Here is a 17,522-nt window from a genome sequence, read left to right as displayed (position 1 = left end):
ACTCCCTCACGACGCCAGGACAGCGGAGTCAATCACCACCTTCCGGAGACACCTGAAACCCCACCTCTTTCAGGAATACCTAGGATAGGATAAAGTAATCCTTCTCACCCCCCCTTAAAAGATTTAGATGCACTATTGTAAAGTGGCTGTTCCACTGGATGTCTTAAGGTGAACGCACCAATTTGTAAGTCGCTCTGGATAAGAGCGTCTGCTAAATGACTTAAATGTAAATGTACATATGGACTACGCTGGACCTTTCCTAGGAAAAATGTTCCTTGTGCTGATTGAGTCTCATTCAAAGTGGATGGATGTTTACCACATGAACACGTCAACATCGAGACAAAGCTTCAGTGTTATGGGATTGCCGCAAATGTTGGTTAGTGACAATGCTACTTGTTTTACAAGCACTGAATTCACAAGTTTTATGAAACAAAATGGATTTCAGCATGTAACGCCGGCCCTTTTTCACCCATCTTCAAACGGATTAGCAGAACGTGCGGTTTAGACCTTGAAGGAGGGGATGAGGAAGATGCAAGGGCCCAGCATTGAAACAAAGGTGTCAAGATTCCTGTTTAGGTACAGGATTACTCCTCAAGCTACAACTGGGTTGTCACCTGCAGAAATTTTGATGTTAAGGTCAACCTTGGATCTCATCAGACCAGACCTGAAAATGAAAATACAACAAAAGCAATGGAATCAAAAATGGAATCATGACACCCGAGCCAAACTCAGAAGTTTCTCACTTGGAGATGATGTCTATACAAGAAACTATGGGTTTGGTCCTAAATGGATTCCAGCTACCATTGAGGATTGCTCAGGACCAGTATCTTATACTGTGATCATTGGAAGTGGACAAAGACTAAGGATACATGTGGATCAGATCCAAGCTCGAATTCCAGTTCCATCTGGAGGTTTGGATCAATACAAAAACGAGCAGGACAAGACATTGGCACGTTCCCCAGAGTTGCAGTTGGACAAACCACCGGAGACCAACAATGCTCAACTTCCTGAGACCACCATTCCGGCACGACCTCCTCCTGTGAAGTCTCCACAAAAGGACTTTGTTTCACCAACAAGGGGTGAAGATCTGGTAGCACCAGCTACACCACCTCTGAGACGCTATATTAGAGAGACGTCCGCCAGACTTTTTCAGATCCAAAAGGAGATCTTTTTTTTTTTATGTAAAAAAGGAAATAGCATAGCTCAGAATGGAATTAAGTTGGGTTATTAGCTTTAAATGGGGGGGAATGTAGTGACCTGGTATATTTATGTTTACCAATAGATGGCAGTAGTGACTCAAGACGAGGGTTTGCTTTCCGCTATCCGTAGCTATTTCCTATGTCTGCCTAAAAACTGATTAAGAAAGCTTCAGGGAGTTTAGGTGCATCAAAGAATAATTCTAAGTTACAATTAAATACTAAACTGTACTTAAGTCTCGAGTTGTAACTCTAAAAAGCCTTTAATGATACTACAGTAGTATATTTGTATCTAAATACATTCAACTGGTAAAGGTTTGTGATAAAGGAAAAACTAAATCACTATTAGGGTGTGGTACCTGGCCTTTATTAAGGCTAGCCTCCACACCACAGAGACTAAAGTCCTCAAATGTACTGAATGTCTCCCTTAACCCTTCATTACAACCCACCCACCCCATCTCCACTTAACACCCCCATCCTTTCCCAAACTCCCTTGAACTGTCGTGAGCTGATGGGCTGTCATGGGTGGCAGAGCCCGTGCTGGAATCTCTGACAAAGATTAATGACAAAGGAGGTTAAAATAGTGATTACACACCAGCTGGCAGCCTCTGGTTTTAACCTATCTCCCCTATCTCTCCTCGACACAGTCCCCCCCCCCCCCCATGTGTCTAAAGGTAAATCTAAAGGCTGCTCACACTGACGAAGCTTCTGTAGTGATTAGTAAGAGAGAGCGTGAGAGGTGGGGAGGAAGAGAGAGAGCAAGAGAACAGAAAGTGGGTGAGGAGAGGTAGATGGGAAGAGAGAGAGAGAGGTGGAGGAAAGAGACTTGAAAGTTGAGCAACACTTCATATGAATACTAGCTTCAGAATGCATTATAAGCAAATTTATAACACCTTATGAGCTGTGCATAATGCATTATATTGCACAACATACGCCTAATATCTGAAGGAAAAAAAACGTATACATAGGGTGCTTTTTTATGGAAGACCATAGGTGTTCACACAGTATATTTAAGATACTAAACTCGGCAAAATAAACATCCACTCACTGTCAACTGTGTTAATTTTCAGCAAACTTAACGTGTTAATATTTGTATGACAACAGACATAAAATGAACAAGTTCCAAAGACATGTGACTAACAGAAATGGAATAATGTGTCCCTGAACAAAGGGTGGGTCAAAATCAAAAGTAAAAGTCAGTATCTGGTGTGGCCACCAGATGCAATAAGTACTGCAGTGCATCTTCTCCTCATGGACTGAACCAGCTTTGCCAGATCTTGCTGTGAGATGTTTCCCCACTCTTCCACCAAGGCACCTGCAAGTTCCTGGACAATTCTGGGGGGAATGGCCCTAGCCCTCACCCTCGGATCCAACAGGTCCCAGACGTGCTCAATGTGATTGAGATCCATGTTCTTCGCTGGCCATGGCAGAACATTGACATTCCTGTCTTGCGGGAAATCAAATCAAATGTATTTATATAGCCCTTCTTACACCAGCTGATATCTCTAAGAGCTGTACAGAAACCCAGCATAAAACCCCAAACAGAAAGCAATGCAGGTGTAGAAGCACGGTGGCTAGGAAAAACTCCCTAGAAAGGCCGAAACCAAGAGAGGAACCAGGCTATAAGGGGTGGCCAGTCCTCTTCTGGCTGTGCCAGAACATGGCCAAGATGTTCTGGCATAATAACAGAACATGGCCACCTCAGGGGTAAATGTCAGTTGGCTTTTCATAGCCAATCATTGAGAGTATCTCTACCGCTCCTGCTGTCTCTAGAGAGTTGACAACAGCAGGTCTGGGACAGATAGCATGTCCGGTGAACAGGTCAGGGTTCCATAGCCACAGGCAGAACAGTTGAAACTGGAGCAGCAGCACGGCCAGGTGGACTGGGGACAGAATGGAGTCATCACGCTAGGTAGTCCTGAGGCATGGTCCTAAGGCTCTGGTCCTCTGGGAGAGAGAGAAAGAAAGAAAGAGAGAGAGAACTAGAGAGTGCGTACTTAAATTCACACACAACACCGGATAAGACAGGAGAAATACTCCAGATATAACAGACTGACCCTAGCCCCCCGACACAAACTACTGCAGCATAAATACTGGAGGCTGAGACAGGAGGGGTCAGGAGACACTGTGGCCCCATCCAGACAGGGCCAAACAGGCAGGATATAACCCCACTCATTTTGCCAAAGCACAGCCCCCACACCACTAGAGAGATATCTTCGACCACTAACTTACTTACCATCTTGAGACAAGGCCGAGTATAGCCCACAAAGATCTCCGCCACGGCACAACCCAAGGCGGTGCGCCAACCTAGACAGGAAGACCATGTCAGTGATGCACCCCTCATAGGGACGACATAAAGAGCACCAGTAAGCCAGTGACTCAGCCCCTGTAATAGGGTTAGAGGCAGAGAATCCCAGTGGAGAGAGGGGAACCGGCCAGGCAGAGAACGCAAGGGTGGTTCGTTGCTCCAGTGCCTTTCCGTTCAACTTCACACTCCTGGGACAGACTACACTCAATCATAGGACCTACTGAAGAGATTAGTCTTCAATAAAGACTTAAAGGTTGAGACCGAGTCTGCGTCTCTCACATGGGTAGGCAGACCATTCCATAAAAATGGAAGAACGCCCTGCCTCCAGCTGTTTGCTTAGAAATTCTAGGGACAATTGAGCCCGGCCTGGAGTAATATGATCAAATTTGTTGGTTCTAGTCAGGATTCTAGGAGCTGAAGTTTATTTAGTGCTTTATCCGGGTAGCCGGAAAGTAGAGCAATTGCAGTAGTCTAACCTAGAAGTAACAAAAGCATGGCTAAATTTTTCTGCATCACTTTTGGACAGAACATTTCTGATTTTTACAATGTTACGTAGATGGGGAAAAAAGCTGTCTTTGAAACAGTCTTGATATGTTCGTCAAAAGAGAGATCAGGGTCCAGAGTAACGCCGAGGTCCTTCACTGTTTTATTTGAGACGACTGTACAACCATCAAGATTAATTGTCAGATTCAACAGAAGATCTGTTTGTTTCTTGGGAACTAGAACAAGCATCTCTGAGTTTAACAGTAGAATGTTTGCAGCCAAACACTTCCTTATGTCTGAAACACAGGCTTCTAGCGAGGGCAATTTTGGGGCTTCACCATGTTTCATCAATTTGTACAGCTGTGTGTCATCCGCGTAGCAGTGAAAGGTAACATTATGTTTTCAAATGACATCCTCAAGAGATAAAATATATAGTGAAAACAATAGTGGTCCTAAAACGGAACCTGAGGAACACTGACATTTACAGTTGATTTGTCAGAGGACAAACCATCCACAGAGACAAACTGATATCTTTCCGACAGATAAGATATAAACCAGGCCAGAACTTGTTCGTGTAGACCAATTTGTGTTTCCAAACCCTCCAAAAGAATGTGGTGATCGATGGTATCAAAAGCAGCACTAAGGTCTAGGAGCATGAGGACAGATTCAGAGCCTCGGTCTGGCGCCATTAAAAGGTAATTTACCACCTTCACCAGTGCAGTCTCAGTGCTATCAAAGGATCTAAAACCAGACTGAAGAATTTTGTATACATTGTTTGTCTTCAGGAAGGCAGTGAGTTACAGCGCAACCGATTTTTCTAAATCTTTTGAGAGGAAGGGGAAATTTAATATAGGCCGATTATTTTTTTATATTTTCTGGGTCAAGGTTTGGCTTTTTCAAGAGAGGCTTTATTACTGCCACTTTTAGTGAGTTTGGTATACATCTGGTGGATAGAGAGCAGTTTATTATGTTCAACATAGGAAGGCCAAGCACAGGAAGCAGCTCTTTCTGTAGTTTAGTTGGAATAGGGTCCAGTATGCAAGCTTGAAGGTTTAGGCCATGATTATTTTCATCATTGTCTCAAGCGATATAGTACTAAAACACTTGAGTGTCTCCCTTGATCCTAGGTCCTGGCAGAGTTGTGCAGACTCAGGACAACTGAACTTTGGAGGAATACACAGATTTAAAGAGGAGTCCGTAATTTGCTTTCTAATGATCATGATATTTTCCTCAAAGAAGTTCATGAATTTATTACTGCTGAAGTGAAAGCCATCCTCTCTTGGGGAATGCTGCTTTTTAGTTAGCTTTGGGACAGTATCAAAAATAAATGTTGGATTGTTCTTATTTTCCTCAATTAAGTTGGAAAAATAGGATGATCGAGCAGCAGTGAGGGCTCTTCAATACTGCACGGTATTGTCTTTCCAAGCTAGTCGGAAGACTTCCAGTTTGGTGTGGCGCCAGTTCCGTTCCTATTTTCTGGAATCTTGCTTCAGAGCTTGGGTATTTTCTGTATACCAGGGAGCTAGTTTCTTATGACAACTGTTTTTTGTTTTTAGGGGTGCGACTGCATCTAGGGTATTGCGCAAGGTTAAATTGAGTTCTTCAGTTAGGTGGTTAACTGATTTTTGTCCTCTGACGTCCTTGGTTAGGCAGAGGGAGTTTGGTAGGGCATAAAGGAATCTTTGGGTTGTCTGAGAATTTATAGCACGACTTTTGATGATCCTTGGTTGGAGTCTGAGCAGATTATTTGTTGCGATTGCAAAAATAATAAAATGGTGGTCCGACAGTCCAGGATTGTGAGGAAAAACATTAAGATCCACATTTATTCCATGGGACAACAGAGTATGACTGTGGCAGTGAGTAGGTCCGGAGACATGTCGATGATGGCTCTGAATGCCTTTTGCAGTGGGTCTGTGGACTTTTCCACGTGAATATTATCTACTATGACTACAAGGTCCGATAGGAATTCAGAGAACTCTGTGAGGAACGCTGTATATGGCCCAGGAGGCCTGAAATCACACACAGAATGAGCAGTAAGGCTGGTGGCATTGTCATGAAGGAGGGTCATGTCAGGATGAGCCTGCGGGAAGGGTACCGCATGAGGGAGGAGGAAGTCTTCCCTGTAACACACAGCATTGAGATTGCCTGCAATGACAACAACCTTAGTCCGATGATACTGTGACAAACCGCCCCAGACCATGACGGAACCTCCACCTCCAAATCGATCCCGCTCCAGAGAACAGGCCTCGGTGTAACGCTCATTCCTTCGACGATAAACACAAATCCAACCATCACCCCTGGTGAGACAAAACTGCAGCTTGTCAGTGCAGAGCACTTTTTGCCAGTTTTGTCTGGTCAAGCGACGGTGGGTTTGTGCACATAGGCGACGTTGTTGCCGGTGATGTCTGGTGAGGACCTGACTTACAACAGGCCTGCACGCCCTCAGTCCAGTCTGAGCACTGATGGAGGGATTGTGCATTCCTGCCATACTGTACCTGTCCCGCAGGTGTGATGTTCGGCTGTACTGATCCTGTGCAGGTGTTGTTACATGTGGTCTGCCACTGAGAGGACTATCCAGCTGTCCGTCCTGTCTCCCTGTAGTGCTGTCTTATCCATCTCACAGTACGAACATTGCAATTCATTGCCCTAGCCACATCTCCAGTCCTTGTGCTTCCTTGCAGCATGCCTAAGGTATGTTCACGCAGATGAGCAGGGACCCTGGGCATCTTTCTTTTGGTGTTTTTCAGAGTCAGTAGAAAGGCCACTGTAGTGTCCTAAGTTTTCATAACTGTGACCTTAATTGCCTACTGTCTGTAAGCTGTTAGTGTCTTAATGACCGTTCCACAGGTGCATGGTCCTTAATTATTTATGGTTCATTGAACAAGCATGGAAAACATTGTTCACACCCTTCACAGTGAAGATCTGTGAAGTTATTTGGATTTTTATGAATTATCTATGAAAGACAGGGTCCTGAAAAAGTGACGTTTTTTGTTGTTGCTGAGTTCACTGAGGTTGTCACTTTATTACATCATTACAGTCTGTTGTGCATGACTCCACAACTGTTGCATGAAAACAGTCTTTATACAGATACAATATGTGACATTGGACCTGATATCCTGTCCAAGCTCATTTCACCAAGGCCAGTGTCACTACACAGGCACCTCTCAATCAAAAGTAGAAGAGACAAACACTATTGTCTTGGACCAGCTCAGTTTATCCCTACCATTGTGAGACTGAGTCGTCATAATGCTGCTTAAAATGTATATGATCTTAGGGGCATTGGCAAACACAATGTAAGTCATTTAATGCATGTACCCCTAATTGAACTGAATACATCTGTTTATCTTACAGCTATTGTAAGCAGTAATCATGAGCCTATAAACCAGAGATACACTTTTAGCACTGAGGTGGTGTGCAATAGTTGGATGACCACTTTGCAGCTCACCCTGCACTATCAGCTCCAATGTAAATAACATGAGTACGTCTACCTTGGATAAGCTTCCTAGTAAAGCATTCAAAACAATCAAGCAACCCAGAAAAATGCTAAAGGTAGCCCATGTTAACATATGTAGCCTAAGAAACAATGTCCATGAAGTCAATAACTTGCTTGCATTCATATTCTGACCCTGATCTCTGAAACTCACACAGATAATACATTTTGATGATACAGTGGTAGCAATACATGGTTTTAACATCTTTCCCGAAAATACAGAAATGCCAAGTTGCGGTCTAATGTTAAATACTGTTGAAGTAATATGGCTCAGATTTCAAAAAAGCTTTACAGAAAAAGCACACCATGCAATAATCTGAGTACGGCGCTCAGAGACCAAAACAACCCAAGCAGATATCCGCCATGTTGTGGAGTCAATCTCAACGCTGTGTGTTACAGGGAAGACATCCTCCTCCCTCATGTGGTACCCTTCCCGCAGGCTCATCCAGACATGACCCTCCAGCATGTACACAAATCATATTCAATGTTTAACTTTTGATTTATCTTTAGTTACATTTAGTTTATGTTAATTTGTTTGTGTATGACAGAGGTGGTTCAGTGAACCATGCTCACGTGCTGAGTAATCATGCTTGGGGTGTAGGCTTTAGGTCAGTGGGCTAACACAATCATATAGGCTGGTCAATAATCCAGGGGTCAATAATCCAGAGGTGGGGCAAAGGTGCAGGCAGGTTTAGGGTCAGGCAGGCGGGCTCAGAGTCAGGACAGGCAAGGGTCAAAACCAGGAGGGTGAGGAAAAAGAGCGACTGAGACAAGCAGGCGCAGAGGCAAAACCGCTGGTTGACTTGACAAACAAGATGCACTAGCAACAGACGAACAGAGAACACAGGTATAATTATACAGGGGATAATGGGGAAGATGGGCGACACCTGGAGGTGGGTGAAGACAATCACAAAGACAGGTGAAACAAATCAGGGTGTGACAAAAGGCAGTAAATGAGGCTGAATGAACTGGTTTGCTGCTAGATAAGGCTCAGCCAGGTGTAGCAGTGGTAAGCTGTTGGGACTCTGCTGTTGTAACAGCTTTATGTAGGCCCTATCAGCTTGTGGGCACTGTTTGTCACCATTATAGTGCAATTACTGTATTGTTTAGTGTTGTGGCTTTGCTGGCATGCATCCCACATTCTTTGGTTTGCCCCACCAATATTTAAATGCTAAAATTTCCACTAGAAAGTGTGTTGAATATTTCAACATAGACAGTTCCTCCACCTTGCTCTAGGGGCCTCTCTGTCTCTCTATACCTTTTCCAACTCTTCTCCCATCACGTCAATTAACTAAACCACTGTCAACAGGCTATTCCTCCTCAAAGACTGTCACGTTCTATCCTATCAAATATCCGCAATACAGTACTACAAGGTGTCTGTCAAACAATCTGTTTGATTGATGGTACTTACAGTAGGTGAGTCTCCATCCTATTACTATGATGACCCACTCTCTGATGTTGTCATCGCAACTCATTATTAATGATTTGCTAATTTGGCTAATTGGAAAACTTGGGATGCCTGCCTCTCAGGGAGAATTTCTGAGTAAATAAGGAGAGGGTATTTCGACTGTCAGAACACAAGGAAACACTCTTTGCTTGGGAGGCTCATAAGCAAGGACTCTGCTTGTGTGCCCAAATGGGGGTTAACTAAGGTGTATCAGCTGTTACAGCTGGTCAAATCTTGTTGGGTCATGATTCTTCAACCAGTTTGCTAAACTGTGGTTCAATATTTGCCTCATAATCAAATCATTGAACCAGTGCTGAAGATTTTAAATTAGTTTGTTATTTCTTGCACATTCTTGTGAGGATGTCATAAGGTGAACGCACCAATTTGTAAGTCGCTCTGGATAAGAGCGTCTGCTAAATGACTTAAATGTAAATGTAAATGAAATTGCCAGCCTGAGTCACTTCCTGCCTCAACAGGAACTGCATCATAGGTCAAAGGTTAGTCTGACAGGGCGCTCATATGAGGAAGGAGATCGAACTTCAGGCCTTGTTATACCTCTTTTAATTTGACTTTTTAGAAGAGTTTAGAGCAAATACTTTCAACATAAAAATGTTTTACTACGATAATTCCAGCTCAAACACCAGACTTGGATTTCAGCATCTCCCAAGCCAGTGTTTCCGATGCAACAGATCAACGCACCCATGCTGATGTGATGGAGGGTGTCGGATTAAGTATTTCCCCCCAAAAAATTGACCTTTGGTGTCAGGAGACACAGTGGCTGTCTCAGTAGGCTTTTCTAGATGTAACTAAGGGGAAATTTAGTTCCAGTGGTGCTGCCGAGGGAAATGTGTGGATGTAATGAAGCAGAGTGACTGGAAGACGGCCCAGTTTGAAGACCATTTCCCCCATCCCTTCACTCACTCACACACACACACACACACACACACACACACACACACAAAGAAACAAACAAACACACACACACACACAGGAACATACACACACGAACATGCACACAACACACACACACACAGGAACGTACATCACAAACACGCACACCTCTTTGAGCTGGCATTGCACACACACACGCAGAAAGGTACACACACACACACCACTTTGGGCTGGCATCGCAATCGCTACCCATCGCCAACACATGACTGTGACGGAGAGTGGAGAGCAGGGGTGTTTCCTTGAGGGTGTATCATCAGGACGTTTATCATTGCAAAAACTCTTTTAGTTTTTTCCTTTTCCCCTCGTCCAAAGTGATCATTATTGTCGCAGAGGAAATGCTGATGCTGATGAAAACAACCGCATCACCGCGGTAACAAGCTATCAACGAGCCACACAAACAGATCATTTAGAGTGATTTACTATGTCTGTTTTGTCAACACTTTCTCCCAGAAGATTATCACGCTGAGATGTTCATTAATCCCATCAAACTAATGGCAATTAGCATATTTGTGGTATAATGAACCAATAGATTTAACGTCTCTGCATCTTTATGGGTAGGCATGCCTTATGTATGAGGGAAAAGACACATTAATCATTCAAATCTCCTTAATAAGGGAGTCAACCACTGTATTTGACTCGGCAAACACACTATAACAGAACTGTACATTATACAATATGTTTTTGTCTTATCAACAGTAAAATACTCTGAAACATATAACTGCAGGATACTGTAAATTATGGTACATTGTGGGAAACGTTAGTGGGAAGGGAAATGATTACTGTATTTCGAATGGTACTGTAATTCCACCCCACAGAATGCAGTACTGTACCGTATCTTTAGAGTGACAAAAACCTTTTGACCACTAGTGGGTGCATGGTATTGTTGTTTCTGACTTAACATATTTTGAGGTGTGCCTTGTAAGAGGCTATATTTGTTGCACCCGTGAGTTAGAATGCTGTACCAATTTAACCAGTGGTGGAAAAAGTACCCAGTCGTCATACTTGAGTAAAAGTATTGATACCTTAATAGAAAGTTACACAAGTAAAAGTCACCCAGTAAAATACTACTTGAGTTAAAGTCTAAAAGTATTTGGTTCTAAATACACTTAAGTATCAAAAATAAATGTAATTGCTAGAATATACTAAAGTATCAAAAGTTAAAGTATAAATAATTTCAAATTCCTCATGTAAAGCAAACTAGACGGCACCATTGTGTTGTTTTTAAAATGCACGGATAGCCAGTGGTACACTCCAACATACGTAATTTACAAACGATCCATTTGTGTTTGGTGTGTCTGCCTGATCAGAGGCGGTAGGGATGACTACTTGATCTCTTAATAAGTGTGTGAATTGGACCATTTTCATGTCCTGCTAAGCATTCAACATGTAACTAGTACTTTTGGGTGTCAGGGAAAATGTATGGAGTAAAAAGTACATTATTTTCTTTAGGAATGTAGTGAAGTAAAATGTGTCAACAATATAAAGAGTAAAGTACAGATACCCCCCAAAAAACTACTTAATTAGTACTTTAAAGTATTTTTAATGAAATACTTTATACCACTGAATTTAACTAGGTTATAGTGCCCCATCAATTAAAAATGTATAGGGGACAGATTTAACTGGAAGCAAGTACATAACCTTAAATGGTTGAACATTTTGCCATGTCCTTTCGGTCTGTTTTGCCCTGGGTGCATGTTTTGTTTTTTGTCGTAACGCTACACAGCTGATTCAAATCATCCATGCTTGATGATGACTTGGTTACTATAATCAGCTATGTAGAGCAAAACACTTAACGTGCATTCAGTGGGGGCCCCAGTGGATGCACTCTTTCCTCCTTTTCTGTTCTACAACGACACCATTTAGATGGAGGAAAAGAAGTCATAGGCAGTGAAACAGGGTTTATGACAGAATCTCCACCCCTCTCTCCCTCCCCCCTGTCTTCAGTCTGTCTTGGGGAAGCTGTCCCCTGCCCACTGCCATGTGGACATCTGTAATGGAGATGGATGGAGGCTGGCGCTGCCTCGCCGTGAGGAGCAGACGGACACCTCCCTAAATGCCTGTCTGCCAACCTCCATCAGTCTCCCTCCGATGGGCATCATGATGGAGCCCACGCTCAACACCAGCGACCCACCTAGGCGTGCGGGCGGACAGAGCGAGATAATGTGGACCGTGCACATTTGAGAGTGAGGACATCGTGGGAATTTGGAGGAGATGTAGGCGTATACCTGAGAGTATGTGTGTACTATGGAGGAATCTCAATTGCATACACTTTGCTTCCTATCGCCTCTGGCTTTCTCATCCAATGGGTTTTTAGAAGGAGGTGAGGAGAGAGGACGTGAGGAGTATGCAATTGAGAATATCCCTTTGAGTTAATTCAGGCGATGTGTGTATGTGTGAGAGAGAAATAGAGAATGGTGTTCAATGTTAGCTAGTTCAAATAAATGTTCAAACGCCTCTCCTGTGAAGTCGTGACTTTCAACGTCTCCTGAAACTAGTCACAATTGGTAGGTCAGGTTGAATTCATCTAGTCAGTCTATGTCATGGAAAGAGCAGGTGTTCCTAATGTTTTGTGCACAGTGTATAATGCAGAATATTCACAGTTTATTCATAATTATGACGAGGTAACGTTAGTGTGGTAATGCAGATAATATACTACAACGCTGGCTTTACGTTGATAAACAGCAATTGCATCTTAACATGGTAGAGGCTCATGCAGCATTTATATAGGCTTTAATGCTAATATTATTTAACCTAATGTAAAAAATAACGAATTGTAAAAGTAACGAACAAAGTCACAATTGCCATATCCTGCTTTTTCACTTCGAAGGGCTAGTGATGTCCTTCATCTCACAGAAAATAGAGCTCTGTTTATAAAACTGCGTTCTGTATCCAGCCAGAGTCGCACGCTGTCCTTCATGGAAACATCTTAAGCCGGAGGAAAATGAACAGAGAAAAGAAAGGAGAGTGGTGAGACCTTGACAGCTGTCAGAGACAGAGGGGCCACAGTGTGCAACAACAACAAAAAAAGAGACAGAAAATTGAGAAAGGGAGAGAGAGAAAGAAAGCGGCAAGAGAGCTCAATAGAGAGGGAGAGAAAGAGAGCGAGAGTTATTAGACTGAAAGTCTGAGAGAGAGAGCGAGAGAGAGAGAGAGAGAATACACAGACCAATAAAAACGGTGTCTCTTCTCTGGGATAATCCCAGCATAGACAAGGCTGACAGGACGTCCCTCTCTCTGGGATTCCCATTTCAAGACTGCCGCCTTCTCTTATTTCGCCAGCAATATTCAACGGTCTGGCCTCATCACACTCAGCCATTGCCTCCCAAATGCCACCCTATTCCCTATATAGTGCACTACTTTTGAACAGAGCCTTATCAGGTTCCCTATGGGCCCTGTTCAAAAGCAATGCACTATATAGGGAATAGGGGGGCATTTGAGATGCAGCCTCAGCCTCTCTGTACCCAAATAGGCCCTGCCGTATGGGAGGCGGACAAGCGACAAGCATCTCTTTAGACAGGAGTCAATGGAAATTAATTGAAATAGCAGTGACATTCATACAAACATTAGATATTAGAGAGTGCCTGGGCAATTTGGGATTCAGCTTTGTGTTTCAGGGGTATGGGGAGGATCACTGTCCTCCTGTATTGTTTAGCTTGTCCTTCTTTAGTGTGTCTTCTGAAGTCAGAAGTCCCAGACAATGAGAATTGTTTGCAAAATATTATGTGTGTTATATTAGTGTTTAATTAGTGTTTTGACTGGTTCCCACTTGGTTGGGAATGCACTGTAAACAGCAAGACATTTTGGTGGTACTGACTCAAAACTCAACCATTTTTTTGTTAAGTTATGATAACAAATGAACTTTTAACCCAGCATGATCTACTGCAGGAATATATATTTTAGAAAACTTTAAAATATCTGTGTTTTTCCATGTACATTAAAGTGATTGATTGATTAATCTTATGCTACACAAAGATACATCACATAGATTTCTGTAAACTAATCCACTCATTTAGTTAGCTTTTTGCACCCGTTACTGAAATGGTTGTTCCCATTTAAATGGCTTATGAAGTTTGCTCACATTGTTCCTAGCAATGGCAGTCATTATGAATGCAGGTTGCGGATGAATAAAAATTCCGACTGGATTCCAATAGAAATGACATAACACTTTGCAAGTCAGCATAATGTGACCTCCCAGATTTTCAGAAATCCCAGTTGTAAGATTCCTGTATAGTTTTTATCTGGGAATTTGTCTTTGGAATTTTGCAACCCTAATTGCAGGCATGATGTGGCCTGTTGTCATGATCGTTATAATGATTGGACCAAGGCGCAGCATGCGTAGAATTCCACATGTTTAATAATTAATAAACTCACCAAACAAAACAGAAGAGAAAGAGGAAGAGAAGAGAAAGCGTGACGTTCTGGGCTGCTCACAGGTAGCTACACAAAAACAAAATCCCACAAAACACAAAGATGAAATGGCTGCCTAAATATGATACCCAATCTGAGACAACGATGAACAGCTGCCTCTGACTGGGAACCATACCAGGCCAACATAGAAATATAAATCACCTAGCTGGCCCACGCTAGTCACACCCCGACCTAACCAACATAGAGAATGAAAAGCTTTCTATGGTCAGGGAAACCATGAGTTTCAGGCCACTGTATTAGGGTATAGCTAGTGTTCAAAATAAGGCCATATGAGATATATATTGTCATAAAGAGTTTAAATATAATGATGATATACACCTAGGAACTCACTTGAAGGCCACAAGGTAGAAAATGAGTGAATTTAACAACCATGTCTCTGTTACTAACAAATACAGTCATGGGTGGTAACTTTACAATTCACTTGAAAAGGCAAGGCACACTGGGAAATTATATAGGCAGCATGGATTAATGGGGGTATTACTAAAATCTTAACAGCTGATATAACTCAAATATAGACCCCCCCTGTTATTCAATGCGTCTTTGGTATGACCCTCTTAAAGCAATTCCTTATAGTTTAGTAGAATCTCTCCCCTCGTTTTAGACAGGGCCTAGACTATTAAGTGCCAAAAATCTGGGTTAAATACAAACTTCCTTTGATTTTCTGGGGGGGGGGTCAGGACTGTCTATCGTTCCATGTAGTGAATCTTTTATTCAATGTGTTTAAAAAATATTTAAATATAGCTTTTTTGATACTTTAAGGGATATTAACATTCTAAATAAAATAGCATGACCTTCTTAATTAAAACAATCCCCCCTCCCCCGACTTAGACTGGGCTTGGACTCCTATGTATTAATTAAGTAACTGTACTCAGACATATTAAGTGCAACAGGTTTCCTCAAAAGTTTTGGATAATGACATCACATTGGGGTTAACAGCGTGATAACTTTATAACTTTTAAAAGAGCATTTATTCAACATTCAAGGGATGACTCCCTGGAATTCTGAATAGACAAATCATGCTATGTCCAAAAAAATATATATAATTGAACATACTCTACCAAACTTTCTATAAACATTTTAGGAATCGATATATGTCAGCAGAAATGCTGCTCTGAGGGGTTAACACTCAAGCTCAGTTTTATTGTGTCTCGGGAGAAAGAATAAGCAGGTGCCCATGAGGGGGATTTGTGTGTACCTGTTGATGCTCACAGCTATACCACCAGAGAAATTAGCCTTCACCGAAACCAATTAAGTATCCACGGGGAATTCTCTGTGACAAAATATGCAATCTGGCCTGTCCTCAAGCGGGCCATCAACTCCAGAGAAAAAGATCAGAGCGTATGGAAACGTTACAAAGTGCGTTGCCTCAATTGCAACATGTGAGGAAAAAGTCGATTCCCAGGTGTTTTTGAAATGGGGTTTTAAGTCTGGGCAAGATAAGACTCACAAATGGTCAAGCCTATCAGGTCTCAGTTTGAATAGTCTGAGATATTCAGTTCCGATGGCTTAAATAGACAGACTGACGTTGGTCAGATCTGGGATTAGTTTTGGTGACAGTCCGAGTCCGATTCTTACCCATAGACCCAAAGCTCAGAGTCGGAGCCATAGATGCATAGTAATGGAGTTGGAAGGGAATAGTCTCATGCAAATTAAATGACAGCTACAGCAATTCACTAAGGGTACTGTTAGGTTATTATTTTTCAGAGTAAGTAACTCGCGGACAATAGAGAAGCTTTAACCAAGTTTAATTCTCCCCAAGGATCTGTTCAGCTGTAATTCAGACAACCCAACATTTCTCCCATCACAGATATATATCCCACTTAAGACACCCCTCCTTCTCTCCAATCCTTACATCTTATGGTTCTACAGGAAAAGATTAACAGGATACTAAACCCCTATTACTCCCTTCAGGGGATCTGACCTCACCTCTTGACCTCAACCCCTCCTTCACCTAATCCACAGATGTCCATCTGTCTCCCCTATATCAACGCGTTGCTCTCCTCCTGTCCACCCAACATTCCAAAGCCATCTGTCTTTCTACAGAGAACCATTAACTTCTGACATAAACCCTAGTCTCTTTCACTCCTCATATTCTATGCTTCTTCTCTATCATTTATTTAATATCTCAATGTTCAAAATGTCGAATCCAACAGTACGAAGAAGCATATCTCGTAAATGATGTATTTATTTAACTGAGGATTTGAAAGTGTGTGAACGAATGTCTGAAAGGGAGGTTGATTCACTGCACCCCTGATGCACGCCACAATTTAAACGTTTTAAAAGAAGTCTGTTAATTATCAGCAGTCACACCACCAAATGCTCTGGACATCTTGACATTTAGAAAGAGTCAGCAGCCTCAAACGATTACATAAATTGACAAGTGGCTCATGAACACCTGGTTCAAGGTGGCACTTCTTTTGAAGTGTGAGACAGCTTCTCAAGTTACATCTAACACAACGGGTTGGTTTGTTTTGTGGTCTGTGTGATTGTGGAATGTTCAAGCCATCGATGGACTGGGTTTACGGCAATATTGTAAAACATAATGAATAATTTTTATAAATGTAATAATGTTCGATTGCAAACCTAGATATAAAAATAAAGGAAAAACCAACATAAAGTGTTTTAATAGGGCATTGGGCCAGCACGAGCCAGAACAACTTCAATGCACCTAGGCATGGATTCCACAAATATCTGGAATGCTATTAGATGTGACAACATTATTCCACAATAAATTTGGTGTTTGGTGTTTTGTTGATGGTATTTTGATGATGGTGGGTCCAGAATCTCCCATAAGTATTCAATTGGGGTGAGATCTGGTGATGGTGACTGTGACTGTTATGGCCATGGTTTACATAATTTTTTCATGCTCATCAAACCTTTCAGTGACCACTCATGCCCTGTGGATTGGGGCATTGTCATCCTATGACAATGCCCCAGCCATGGTGGTCAAACTAATGACCTGCCCAGCATATGTATACATGACCCTAAGCATGATGGGATGTTAATGGCTTAATTGAGGAACACACCTGTGTGGAAGCACCTGCTTTCAATATACTTTGTATCCCTCATCTCTCACAAGTGTTTCCATTATTTTGTAAGTTACCTGTATATACAGTGTTATCCTCTCTACAATCACAACAATTTGTATTCTGTGTGATTGACAGAGCCTTTATCTGACAGGGAATTCTTATTGATTGCTGAAAAGAGAGAGAGGAGAAA

The sequence above is a fragment of the Oncorhynchus nerka genome, linkage group LG2 (genome assembly GCF_034236695.1).
Source record: "Oncorhynchus nerka isolate Pitt River linkage group LG2, Oner_Uvic_2.0, whole genome shotgun sequence".
Taxonomy (NCBI): domain Eukaryota; kingdom Metazoa; phylum Chordata; class Actinopteri; order Salmoniformes; family Salmonidae; genus Oncorhynchus; species Oncorhynchus nerka.
The sequence above is the reverse complement of the archived record's forward strand: the minus strand, read 5'-3'. Positions refer to the sequence as shown.